General features: G+C 32.7%; 1 protein-coding gene across 3 annotated transcripts in view; it reads left to right on the forward strand.

Moving 5' to 3' along the window:
• LOC108911754 (nuclear hormone receptor FTZ-F1 beta) overlaps nucleotides 1–15,096 on the forward strand; it is a 92,385-nt gene that overhangs the window by 15,918 nt on the left and 61,371 nt on the right. The gene's annotated exons all lie outside the window — the stretch shown is intronic.

Consider the following 15,096-nt stretch of genomic DNA (forward strand, 5'->3'; position numbering starts at 1 on the left):
TTAGTATGTTACTAATTGTAAGTAAAGTAATTTGTTATTGATAGATTTCGAATACCTTTTTAAAATCAAAAGATGTTCCCAACTTTTTAAAGCACTGTGAATCTCTGTGACCTCTGACACGAACCTAGTTTAAGTGAGCTACATAATATTAATCCACCTGGTAGGATGTGACAAACAACATTAATTTCGACGAAACGAGAATAGCCGAATAAATATGTCACCGTTTCATTTTATTACATTTCTTTTAGTTTTCAGTTTATCGGTATGCGAGAAGATGATTACACAGCCAGCCACACAAAAAAAAAAGTTGTCTGTACTTTTCATGCGACATATATTATCCGCAGTATTTTTGCCTCCTGATCACGAATCCGGTGTCGGAATTGAGCTATCACAATACAGCAATTTCCTAACCTCAAAAAATAAAATACCAAAAATTAACGAAAAAGTGCTGGGAAAAATCCAAAAAAAAATTGTAAATAAATAAGATTCCCATTCAAAGATGCACCTTGCATAGGACACACACGGTATGATTTGTCTGTGTGGTTAACTTGAGTGGCGGACTGAACGTGTGTGGCGTTCCTTAAAAGTTTTAACCTCGCGAAAAGTTTTTATATTGAGGGCAATTATTTAAATATGTTGAAACAACTTTAGACATTTTTATTTCGAAAATAGTACCAAACCTTCCATCGTAGATGAAGGTTTTAAATTGTTAGTGGACGGTCTGAATTGACTGGTCTTACTTTATATGGCATTGTTAGAAGTCTGTACTGTTTAAAATATTATTTAATTCAATGATACTATTAAAGTACTGTCAAAGTCTGTGCGTGTCCATTGAATCTGTTTAATGTATTGTATACGTTCGAATATAAAAAATAGGGCGAGGAAGATAATTGGTTTTTTTAGGAGATTTTTTGAGAAGCATTGGATGGTGTTTATTTAAGCAAATCAAAATATATTAGACAGGGTACTGTCAAGGAAGTAAAATATTTTTAGTTATTATCTTTTTGGTATATTCTTGATTGACATTCTGATTTCTCACAGGAAGTAGCTTACATATATATATGCACCGCCTTGGCCTAATGCCCAATTTTAAACGATTTTCGTTGCATATACAGGGTGATTAATTAATAATGGGACAGAGCTTAAGGGCATGTTGCTGACCTCAAAATAGAGCGATTAAGCCAAATATGCCTTATCCGAATGTTGCTCCTTTTCGATCTACAGGGTGTTAAAGTTGAAAATATATTTTCGATTTTTTTAAATATCTTGAGCATCTTTGAACGGATTGTCTTGAAAGTTTATACACCTATGTTTTCTTAGGTGGTAATTACGGAAATGCTAACTATTTTGCAATCACATCTAGGATGCGCTAGTTGTAGTGTTCCGTCGGAGTAAACATATGTGAAACTTTTTTGTCCTTCAAAAATCTGAATTTCCAATAAGAAATTATTAAACTACGTTCAATTCTAAATAAAAAAGATATACCTGTTAAAAATCGATAAACTTAACCGTTTTCGAAATAAGAACGATTTACTATTTCTTTACAAAATTATTTGTTTGAACGTACGCCTTTAAATAAGATGACTTAATTACGAATTAAGACAAACACAGTAACAACTGAAAATTTTATTATGCTTAAGTCTAATTACAAAAGATTCTCAAAGTGGCGACCATTGTTTTCAATACATTTTTTTATTCTCTCGTTAAAATTTTGTCTGACACTGAATAGACTTCTTTGTTGGTCTCTGATAATGTTAACAGATTCTTGTATTTTTGCCCACAGCTCTTCTCGAGTATGTATAACATCTTTATAAACTAAAGATTTAACGTTACCCCAGAAATAAAAATCTAGGGGATTTAAATCAGGGCTACGCGCAGGCCAAGGCACTTCGCTGCCGCGACCAATCCAACGGTTTCGAAAACTTATATCAAGATATTCTCTTACTGGTCGGGAGTAATGTGCGGGAGCACCATCATGCATAAACCAAAAGGTTTGCCGTAAATTTAAGGGGATATTTTCAAGAACGAGTGGCAAGTCATTTGTTAAAAAATTTAAATAATTTTCCCCATTAAGTGGACGGGGTAACACAAATGGTCCCAAAATGTTATCGGAAAGTATTCCACACCAAATATTTATTGAGAATTCATGCTGAAAATGTTGTTCTCGTGGCAAGTGAGGATTTTCCAGTTCCCAGGAATGGCTATTTCTCCAATTAAATACACCGCGCCGGGTAAATGTAGCTTCGTCCGTAAACAATATTTTATTATAAAATGTAGGGTCAGCATTTTGTTGCCGACGAAGAAACTGTGCGAACCGAAATCTACCAGGAGGATCTTGTGGCATCAACTGTTGAACCGGACGAAAATGGTAAGGATACAATTTTTCTTTGTGGAGTATTCTGAAGACGGAAGGCTGACTTACACCAGTAGCTGATGAAATTCGGCGTGTGCTTGTTTGCGTGTTTTCGGCAATTCGCACTAAAACATCCTCTTCTTGCTCCGCCGCTAATACTTTAGGCCTTCCAACGTCTCGTTTAGGGCGAAATGATCCCGTTTCTCCTAATCTGTCGTACAACGTCTTGAAAAGCTTGTGGTTAGGTTGTCTGTTATTTGGATGTAACTCCAAGTACCTCGCTGCTGCATAACGACCATAATAATTTTCTTGGGCATACACACATACCATGTTTCTCATTGCAACAAACGAATAATCATTATAACGCGGCATTTTAATGATAAAAATCACAAACGAAGAAGAACTAAACTGTCTAGTATTTATAAATTGCTTAGAATTAACATAAATAATACATGACATTTCATTGACAGCGGCCTACTTATTTAAAGGCGTACGTTCAAACAAATAATTTTGTAAAGAAATAGTAAATCGTTCTTATTTCGAAAACGATTAAGTTTATCGATTTTTAACAGGTATATCTTCTTTAGTTAGAATTGAACGTAGTTTAATAATTTCTTATTGGAAATTCAGATTTTTGAAGGACAAAAAAGTTTCACATATGTTTACTCCGACGGAACACTACAACTAGCGCATCCTAGATGTGATTGCAAAATAGTTACCATTTTCGTAATTACCACCTAAGAAAACATATGTGTACAAACTTTCAAGACAATCCGTTCAAAGATGCTCAAGATATTTAAAAAAATCGAAAATATTTTTTCAACTTTAACACCCTGTAGATCGAAAAGGAGCAACCTTCGGATACGGCATATTTGGCTTAATTGCTCTATTTTGAGGTCAGCAACATGCCCTTAAGCTCTGTCCCATTATTAATGAATCACCCTGTATTTTGTGTTCTATTATGCTATCATAGATCTGTTCTTATTTTCTTCTAGTCTACCGCACCTTTATGCGCTTTACTGGTAGCATACATCGGTATGTACTTTCAAGTACAACCTGTGATACGCAAACACTTTTTTCACAAACATTTTTGTCACTAATTTAAATTAAAAAGTAAATTGTTTTAAATCGATACGTATTAATTTTTTCTACATTTTTTTAAAGAATTCCGTGTGTTAATGAGGTTTAATTTAATGTAACACCTGAAAGTGGGAGTTAAGGATTGATCAAATATATTTTTTTACAAATTATTTTCGTTATTGACTCATAATAAAAATTACGGTATTGTGACAGCCAATAATTAAATACTGAGAGAAGATTTATGACATTTTGTAAAGATAGTTACCAATAATTATAAAGTATATGTCCAAAACCATTAACAATTGATATATATTATAGCACTTCAATATATTTTACCCAGAAAACATTGTTGAGAAAATTTGTAACAATTTAGCTACTAATAATAATAATTTGAGGAATGATTTTAAAAATATTTTTGCACGAATTGGTTAATACTAATTAAAAATCTCGTCATAGGATAATTTAAAATTTGTTTTTATCGTTGTCTAGTAAACAGTTATTTTAGTTATACAGGGTGTTCCATCTACGAGGGATTCTTCTGTAACTTTGTAACTAAATTTTATAAAGAAATGATTTGAATTAAAATTGTCTGCAATCATGTGGGCCATGTAAAGAAAATATTTTTAGCTTTACAGGGTGTTCGATTTCGCGTGGGCGCTACATAACTTTGTTATTTTAAACGGAATTGTGTTTATTATTTCCTTGGTTAATATTACGTAAGTAGAGTTTATTAAATGTACATGGTGTTTAAAACTTACCGCTTTCGAGATAATCAGTTGTTTTTGAAAAAAAATCACAATTTCAGCTCTTTAAAGGAGGCTAAATAGCGTCTAAACCGTAAAAGTTAGAAACCTGTAGTTTTCATAGTTCGTTTTATCATAAATTACTCTATCTTGTCATCTGTGAGCAAAACATGTACGTTATTCAGACTCGGAAATACTGAGACCTACATTTAATAATCTTACGAGTTGAAAAACTTTTTTTTCAAATGGAATGACCCATATTAATTGTCATGGGTGAATGCAAAATACTATACTTATCTCTAACAGTTTTCTAGAAAAATCAGGTTATTTTCTAATGTCCGAAAAAGTGGCTATGTAACAGGTTCAAGAAGACCTGTAAAATCCTATGTATCGACGTTGTACTAATACAATTGCAAGGCCCTGTATATATCACAAATTTGGTTATTTTTTTTATCAAAACTAGCAGATTTGTGTTTCAATGCGGGAATTCTGGATTTACCCATCCGGAACACGCTCTATATTTAAATGAAGACAAGTAAAAATGTCTGTTTTGCTTCTCTGTATATATAAATATTAAAGCAACCGTGTGTGCCATATATTAAATTATTCATTGGGTCACTGTCAAAACCGTGGGTGAACCAACTTACAGGAAATTTTACTCAAACTTGAACGGCGTAATAGTCTTTGGGGTCATTTTATTTCTTAATATGCAGTTCCCTGCAATATGAAAGTGACTAATTATTGTTGCTATGCTCGATTCTGACTTGTCTGGATAATATTTAAGGAACTGTTACTTTTGTCATACCGCGACTGATTTTAGATAGAATATATGACTCATATCTCCATTACGAGGTCTGTTCATAAAATAACCAAACTTTATTTTGTTAATCTTTATTATTAATTTTATACATTATTGGTTCTTGTTTCCTTCAAAGTGTTTCCCCTATTCACACTTTTTCCAGCTGTGAAGGTAGGTAATTCAAAAAGTTCGGTTATTTTCTCAACATACCTCGTATTTCATGACAAAATTGTGACATCTAAACAATTTTGTAATTAATTTCGTACAAAAAGCAGTGAATTTAAGTAAAAAAAAATTGACAAATTATGTGGCGAACATTTTACACGATAATCTACTATACAGGGTGTTCCTAAATAAGTGTCGCAACGGAAAACTGTAAATTCCTCTTGAAAAAAGAAACATTTTTTTCATCTTCCATTTTTCTCTCCGGGCTTTCGTTTTCGAGATACACGGTGTCAAAACTTTATTTTTTTTTTAATTTTTCGCCAATATCTTAGGAATCGTTTGAACTACAGGACTGAGCTTTTGTACGTACATTACCACTATTAATAGCTACTTTTTCGCACCCTTCTCGAATTCATTGGACGTGCCAATGGTGGAGATTTTAAGGTAACGTAAGGGTTTTTCCCCCCTAAACTTTACGCCACTGGAAAAATTGACTTTTGACAGCAAATTCTAAAGCGCCAATGAATTTTATACAATAAGAGTTCTCTTGGTTCATTGCTCTAAAGTCAACCGTTTTCAAGAAAAATGACTTTTTATGAACAAAAGCAAACATTTTGCTAACGTTTCGAAAATTTTTTACATTTTACATTTTGAACATTTTGCAATTGCAAGAACATCCGGAGAACGAAATGCATCGTTTATGAAAACCATTTGAAATGTTTGCTTTTGTTCATAAAAAGTCATTTTTCTTGAAAACGGTTGACTTTAGAGCAATGAACCAAGAGAACTCTTATTGTGTAAAATTTATTGGCGCTTTAGAATTTGCTGTCAAAAATAAATTTTTTCACTGGCGTAAAGTTTAGGGGGAAAAACCCTTACGATACCTTAAAATCTCCACCACTGGCACGTCCAATGAATTCGAGAAGGGTGCGAAAAAGTAGCTTTTAATAGTAGTAATATGTGTACAAATGCCCAGTCCTGTAGTTCAAACGATTCCTAAGATATTGGCGAAAAATTAAAAAAAAATTAAAGTTTTGACACCGTGTATCTCGAAAACGAAAGCCCGGAGAGAAAAATGGAAGAGGAAAATAATGTATCTTTTTTCAAGAGGAATATACAGTTTTCCGTTGCGACACTTATTTAGGAACACCCTGTATGAACATACAGGGTGTCCGGAAAGGTTATGTCAAAATGAAGAGATATACAGGGGAGCTCAAAATAGTTGTAGTACTTCATAATTATATATAATATTTTTTTTTTTTCGGGCTTCGTTGTGAAGTTATTCGTCTTCAAAGAAAAAAGTTTGAAAACAAATTCCTATTATAACTTCTAAGTCGTTACCATGACAACAATGAAATCTGGACAATTAAAGTAACTCATGGTAATGTTCATTTCCAAGTTTAAACTGATAGTCAATATGCCTGGATTATACAGGAACAGACGAAATTATCCATTTAAATTTAGACATCTTCGACAGCATTGCCAAATTTAACATTTTTCTTTCATAGTTCGATTCCTCTCTCAGTTTGCTAAAAAAAGGTATACCATATATCAATCGATATCTTGTACCGTTTTTGAGAAAATCGAATTTTATTAACAACATATGTACATGTATTGTATCAACAATGTGATATTAACATTTTTACAAAATCTTGGAAATTGATATGACTGTCAACAAGTATGTACCTATAATTAACAGTTAGATATTTGTTAGAAATAACTTTGATACCATTTGTTGATTCAACATCATGGAGGATTTTAGCTATGAAGAATTTGGAGATATTCATCTAATGTACGAATCTACAGAATGTAGTGCTTCTGAAGCTGTTCGGATTTACGCCAACCGTTTGCAAATGAATAGAATTTGCATATTTGAAGTGACGAAAACCCCCATGCTATTATTCAGACAAAACACTAACAAAAATTTGTCATTAGTACATGGATGGGAATAATTGGAAACTACCTACTGGGACCACATATCATTGATGACGCTTTAAATGGGGATAAATACCTACATTTACTGCAAGAACACCTTAACCCGTTTTTGGAAGACGTCCCTTTAAATATTTCAAATAACATGTGGCTTATGCCCGATGGTGCACCACCCCATTTTAGCAGGGCAGTAAGGGCTTATTATAATACCAAATTTCCCGATCGATGGATCGGTCGAGGTAGTCCTTTTCCGTGGCTGCATCGGCGTTCCGATCTTAATTCTCTCAATTTTTGTCTTTCGGGCCACCTTAAAAGTCTTGCTTATCAAACTTCTCTAAATAGTAGGGAAGAATTATTAAATCGCATAGTTACATACGCCGACGTTATGAGAAATGATCACATGTTATTTTGAGTACAGCAGAGGTGTTTGAGCAATTTCAGAAAATGCATTGAAGTTCAAGGTGCACATATTGAACATCTTACTTAATAGTTCTCCTTTTTCTTTTATTCTATAGAAATCAAGATTTTTACAAACATGTTAGTATCACATTTTTGATACAATAAATGTATGCTGTTAATAAAATTTGATTTTCTCAAAAACGGTACAGGATATCGACTGATGTAGGGCATACCTTTTTTTAACAAAGTGAGAGAGGAATCGAACTGTGAAAGAAAAATGTCAAATTTGGCAACGCTGTTAAAGGTGTATAAATTTAAATGGATCATTTTGTATGCTCCTGTATGATTCAGGCATATTGAATATCAGTTTAAACTTCGAAATGAACATTATTAAATTTCATTGTTGTCATGGTAACGACTTAGAAGTTATAATTGGAATTTGTTTTTCAAACTTCTTTTTTTGAAGGCGAATAACTCCACAACGAAGCCCGATAGGAAATTTTTTTTTTATGAAGTACTGCAACTATTTTGAGCTCCCCTGTATACCCTTTCATTTTTGACATGACCTTTCCGGACACACTGTACATAATTCAGTTTTGTTGTTTCATTTATTTTATTTCAGATTATACCTATATTTGTAATATTATTCCTGTTTTAGAAATTGTTTTGAAAGATATATACTTACACAACGTCGAAGCCTTAAGGCTTTGCATAAGGCCTTTAAGTGAATTATAGCCATGGAGAGCATGTCCAAGCATGTGGCAATATATCTATATGTTAATACACCTCGTAAACTTCTCACTTTAGTCAACAAGCAAGGCCTATATAAAGGATGTTAATCCTACTAGGTGGATTGGTCATGAAGGTCGACATTCTATATCGGTAACCTCAACAAGAGCATCAGGTCTTATACATTATACGGGCTCACAAAAATGATTCAGTTAAAAATGTAGTCTACAGGGTGTAATTTGAAGCTAGGCCAAGAGCTAGGCACTTGTATCCAGACAATGTAATATTAGTTTATTTACTTCGTGATGTAAGTGGTGGTAGTATCAACAATGGCCAGTAGTAGGGGCTAGTCGCCAGTGTAAAAGTGTAAATATACAGTATTCTAGATTTAATTGCAATGGAAGGCCAACGCAAATATCTCTCTATTGACGAATCACAAGTTTACGTTTTTCTATGTCTGTCGGAGTTATATAATCAATTATGCATTTGTCTTTATAGTTACTATCGAAACATAGTTCTAATACGTAAACTTCAACCAATTTGCGTCATTATACAGGGTGTCCGGGAAAATGTGGGAAGTTCTCTTCATATAGAACATGAAAAAATAAGATGACAGATTCGTATTTTTCGTACAGGCTCTCCCTACGGAGATATGTGTCCCTGATGGACGCCGCTGAAAATCGGTTTTGCTTGAATAATTTTACAATTAAATTCACAACGAAATCCAAAAATCGGTAAATTAATAACGAAGTAAAGGATCAATGTGCCAGCGATGTCACTTTGTTGTCGAGAGAAAAAAATAGAAATCATGGCCCTTTTTATTAAAAATAAAACCTGAATTCGTTTATTATTTTTTTTAAATAACGGTTCATTTTATCGACAATAAACAAGAGTACCCTTTTTTAGTCCAAGGTTGAAGCTACCCAGATTTATTATTTTAAAGTCTTTATCATACAGGGTGTTAAATATTTAGGCATTAAGTTGTAAAGCTTAGCCCGTCCCTGGTAAACTAAAACAGCTAAATATGTTTCAAATACACTATTTTAAGAGGTCCTAACTAGTGTCCATCACATAATATTTTTATTAAATTATATTTAGTACATTAAAGGTTATTCAAGAAAAACTGATTTTCAGTGGCGTCCTTCAAAGACACATATCTCTGTAGGGAGGGCCTGTACTTCATAAATGCCCGAATCCCACGTGACCGCGGCAGTTAGGCAATCAAACTTACAATGGAGTCGGAGATTAACACAAAATTTCAGAGACAGATGATAGACCAGACATTTTACATTTCTTTACAAACTTTCAGCTTTAATCTGCAAAATATGTTTCTTTTTCAATACAAAAAAATAATTCTTTACATTTTTACTTACAAAATAATTATACCCCTCTAAGATATTTTGAAGGTTTATCGTATTCTATATTGAAAAAGTATTTTCTGGTTTGTTATTCTTTAAAAAATCTAAGCTCTTTTGTAATCCACTTTCATTCAGAGGTAATGAAAATAATGTTAATAAAATACAAAAAGTTTTTTTTTGTTTGTATACCACCGCGAAAATGTGCCATCAAAATAAATGCGTCTTGTTCCGGTGTAACCGGCATTTTTACATAAATCTGCGACAATGTAAAAAATGAACATAACTTTAAAATATTCAGTTAACGTCGAATTTTTGAACTGCTGACAAGAACAATTTTTTTCAACTCGATAGACAATGGTTAATTTGTAGAAAAGCACAGAAATACTAGTAAACCCTGTCAAATTACACAAACAATAACACGAAAAATTACGAACGCGTTTGAATTGGTAATTTTTCTTGGTAATTTCTGAAACACCAACTTAAGAAAATCAAATTTACTGAGCGCCAACACAAATCTGGTCACGTGGGACTCGGGCATTTATGGAGGCACTGAACTTTAAACTTTTTAAGTAGATTTTTGTCCACAGCTGTAGTTCTGTTTTTGAGCAAAATAGTAGAAAATCAAAATATGATGAAATAAGTACCTGTCAATAAACTTATGACATAAAACATCATTAGGTACGGTCAGAGCGAACTCTAGCAAATAGTTGAAAACTAACGATACTAATGCATTTAGAATTTTTGGAAACTTGCCTACTATACCAAATTTTGTTCTATTGTTGTACCTTTTTCTAAAACACCCTGTATAAGTGTATATGAAAAATATTGGTGCATTTTTTTAGTGAGGTCTTGTTGCGTAATTTATATAAAGGGAAAATAAATCACAACTAAAAATGTATAGTCCTTATTTAAACAAAACGAAAACCATATTTGTTTTGTATCGCCAGTTCCATATTTTTATCAAAATACAATTTGTTTCAAAATAAAAGTGAAGATTCTTTTTTACAATGAAATATCTTCATTTTTTGTTTACATATTCGCTAAAAATCCTTATTAACAAAACGCGCGAATACGAATATTCAGAACATCCCCAGAAACGATAATAATAAACCCGTTGACGAAACCGAAAAATTCCTCGACGAAGAGCCGGACATTCCGAGCGCAAAATTAAACGAGCGTTTCGCAATCGCCCGGGGAGCGAAGAATGCGCGTTTCGAGTGATGGCCGGCCTCGGCGATGTTTTTCCTGCTGGTATCTACGTAATTAGCATGTTTAATGAGACCGCGTCCGACCTTCCGAGGACATGCCGTTCTAACGGCTCCTCTTCTCGCCGCCGCCCCCTCATCCGGCCCATCCTCGGCCGGCGACGAGCTCTAGGTGCTCCGCGCGGCGTTGCCAAGTCGCCGAGGACTGGATTTATCGCGAAACACGACCTGCGTCTACCTCAAACCGCACGCGGTAGGGTAGTGACTTTTTTATTGCTTAATTTAAAAAAATAATTAATGTGTAGTTTTTCTGAACAGTTTAGACATTGAATAAAAAGTTCAAGATCAAATTGCAACAGTTTTCAAGATATTTAGGCACAAATACACCGATAAAATGTATTTTTCGAAAACTGTCATAAAATGTTATTTTAATTTTATTTCTTTATTGTCAAAGAGACACTTGATTAACTGATCTGATTTCTACTATAAATGTCAAATTAATTTATAGTAAATGTCAACATTTTTACTTTCTTTTTCGCCAAATTTAACAGTATTTATATATACAGGGTGATTCAGTCGTAATGCCATTAATTTTAAGGGAAGATAGGGACAAACGAGTAGAATACGAATATGCTATTAAAAAATGCATATTTACGCTGAAAAAAATATTTTCAAATCATTATTTAAACCCCTTTTTCGCACAGCTCCTGACCGCTGACCCATAATGGTTTATCAAGAGTGAATCTTGACCTATCCTAATATGTGATAATTAACCTAGCTTTTAATACCTTTTTAATCCGTAGGTAGCTATATCGAATAAAGACAGCTTTTTAGCTAGACACATGAATGAATAAGATTTTTTACATTTTAAATATTAACCAAGTATTAGTTATTTGTTAATAAAAACAAATGTGTAAGGATAATAGTTGTTTTCTTATGTTAGGTTATACAATTTAGTATTTTTAAGATTGTTAACGTATACCTTATTGTGTGACTTATTGCTTTTCAATGAGTACCTACCTATTTAAAATGACACCACACAAATATGTTTTCGTAAGTGCAATAATCGAATCTATTTTCCGTTTTCCAATTCAGGCAATTTTTACGAAGCAACTAACTTTAACGCGAATTTTTCTATTGCAAATCGCTGCTTGGCAACGTGGCACATCATTAATCGCGTCCGTAAATTTGTTGAGTAACGGGACGAACTAACTCTAGACACCCAGTTGTCTACGATAAAGCTTCGCCAATATTTACTATTAAGTGGATATTATTTCTCTAATATGACCTTAAAAAAATTAAATAAACTGAAGAAGATGAAGGGAAATACAAAAATTAGGTGACCTGTTACTCTTCCTAAGGTATTACTATTAAAAAAAAAACAAAAATTAAATTCGCAATACACAAACACTGCATTATTATTGCGGTCCAGAAGTTTTTTTATTTCATTTGAAGTATGTTTATTTAGTTCTGCATGGGCTGTCAGCAAATTACATTTTTGTAATACAACAGATACAAGGTGATTCACAACTTATCCAAAAAGTAGATGCGGCACGAGAAATGGAGTCAATGTCTTAAAAAATTTTTTGTAAAATCCTTATAGTTTCCGAGAAAAAAATTATTGAAGTTGTAGTATTTTCAACCCTTACATCGCTGGGCTTGTCTCTAGCGTCATTCACGTTGTGCGTTGTGCGCAATGCGCTCTCTTTCCACGTGGCCCCAAGTGATTTCGAATACTGAAATCCGATACTGAAATTATTGAAGTTGTAGTACATTCAACCATTACATAGCTAAACAACTGTAGTCTCTAGCGTCATTCGCAATACGCGTAGAGTGCCACGTGGCCTCAGCGACTCCGAATACTGTAATACGTTTTTACAATCGTCGTTGCCTTAGTGTTTACCTGTTATCTGTGGTGTTTACAATAGTGTTTTAGTAGTTATAGTGTCAAAAATAGCTTGCTTGTATAGCAACTCGGAGTTGATGGATATTGTTTTAATTTATGGCGAAGCAAGACAACATTTTGTTTTATGGTGAAGCATTTGTGTTATGGTGAAGCAAGACAACATTTGTGTTAGTTCGTAGAAACTGAGTAAGACGGACCCACGTTTACACGTCGGTCGGTGGAAAAAATTTTGAACAGTTGTTGTAACATTAGGTATGTCAAATTATTTTATTATTTAAAACCACACGTTAATTTTATTAATTAGTAATAACAATCACGACAAAAGCAGTTGAATCTGCTGATATAAAGTAGGTGCTATAAAATTCTATTTATTTCTTTCTTCAAGTTTTTGTCGATTTTTATCGCACTTTGACGCCATGCCGGTCGAATTGTCGAATTGTGCGAGGTCAGGTTTTACAGTGGACCAGTTTCCAGTGCCGTGCAGAGTGTATTTTTAAGTCATTTTCGAACTGACCTTTTTGATATTTTTTTTTAAATTGGATCTGTAAGAGGCCCCTGTACATTCAAATTTTTTTTTTAATAAGTTCTGAATCACCCTGTATAGTCGATATTCCCATTGTTGTTAATATCCGATGAACATGTGCATTGCTCTAAAGTAAATAATTTATTGTTCATGGGATATTGTTATCGCAATAACTTTATAATTTTAGGGAATTTATTTTTATTTGTGGAGTTTTTAACGTTAAATGTATTTAATCATAACGTTTCATAAAGTAGTACAATTAAAAAATATCGGTTGGAATAAATTGATGGATTGAAAAGTGTTCTAATATCTCATCAAAATATGTTACACTTAACCGTTCATAAGATATTTAACATCAAAAATCAAACTTCAAAATTTTACAATCTCAGTGATGTTAGCATCTAATTTTATCTTAAAAAAATAATAACTAACGGGGTATTGTTCAATGAACTGAATTTCAAAATATTGACATTATTACAGTTACTCTATTTATTGTGGTTAGATATTTTCAGAACTTTCCTTGAATTTTGTGTGAGTTGTCATTAAATGTTTTAGTGATTTTACAAAAAAATCGATAAAATTGCTACTAGTCTTAATATCCGATGAATTGTGTTTTGCCTTAAAATGAATATATTATTGTTTATAGTATATTGTTATTGTAACAACTTAATAATTTGAAGTATGTCATTTTTGTTTTCAGAATTGTTTATTAACAATATTAAATAAGTTCCAAAAATGTTTTCATAAAGTTTTAAGTTGGAATAAAATAATAAATTGAAAAGTCTTCTAATATCCCATGAATGGAAACTCGGCAATTTGAGTATACATTACCCATTGATAAGGTATTGGCAACCGAATTGGCACCATAATAATCTATCAAAAGTTTATAAGCCCCTGTAAGTAATGTTAAATGTCTAACTTTACCTAAGAAATATTAATTAGTGAAACGTGGATCTAAATTTAGTTAAAACGATTTTAATAACCGAGCCCATTTTATTCTAGAATAACTTTTTGAGTTAGTTTCACAACCGTTTCCAATTTTGAAATATTAAAACTTGCACAACCGTTACTCGTACTACTGCGATCTGTTACCTATGACTACCTAATCGTTCTAATTTTGTGTCGAGTTCCTCAATGTATTAATACCTCGGCAAGTAATCATGCAGCGCTACGCTAAAAAAACAATTTCATTCCGGTAACGCAAATTGTTTTTTTTTTTTTAGTTTGTCCGCATTTGAATAGAGGCAACCACGTGTCACTTTATAGAAACCAAACGGTTTATTTTGTTAATTTCTTTGAAATACGTTAGTCATTTATTTATATACAAATAAAGTATGTTTTTTTTTATTGTAGTTAAAACGTTTTCTCGGTGTATTATCAGTTTTTTGTCGGTTATTCCTTTCAGCGGTAGCCGATTAGTGTAAGTGACATACTTTTAAATGTAAAGGACAAACGTTGCGGTGAAAGATCAAGTGAAGGACGAATCGTAGAAAAATAACTCGATGAAAATGAAATGCACTTTGTTAATTGAAATGAATTGCTACGGGAGTGCGTCACAGAAAGATTGTTCTTCTTAATTGAAAAATATAATCATTGTCCGGGTTAAAGCAAATACAGAAAATAAGCTGCATCCTTGGTTTGTTAACCTTTCGATTATTATTTTTTCGGATTTTCATTTTCCTTTCACCATACATAGACAACCCTTTCACCAATTTTTTTTTTAACAAACAAGATAGGGTGATTTCCTTAATTGAAATTTGGTATAAAATATAACACGATAGTCATCAGTTCATCAGTTTGTTGGTTTACATAATAAACAAAAAAAAAACACCTCTAACTACATCGCATTAAAAATTAATTTAAAAAATAGTTTGCAATACACAAATAACAAAATTTTAAATATG

Source organism: Anoplophora glabripennis, unplaced genomic scaffold (genome assembly GCF_000390285.2).
Source record: "Anoplophora glabripennis isolate ALB-LARVAE unplaced genomic scaffold, Agla_2.0 scaffold566, whole genome shotgun sequence".
Classification (NCBI taxonomy): Eukaryota; Metazoa; Arthropoda; class Insecta; order Coleoptera; family Cerambycidae; genus Anoplophora; species Anoplophora glabripennis.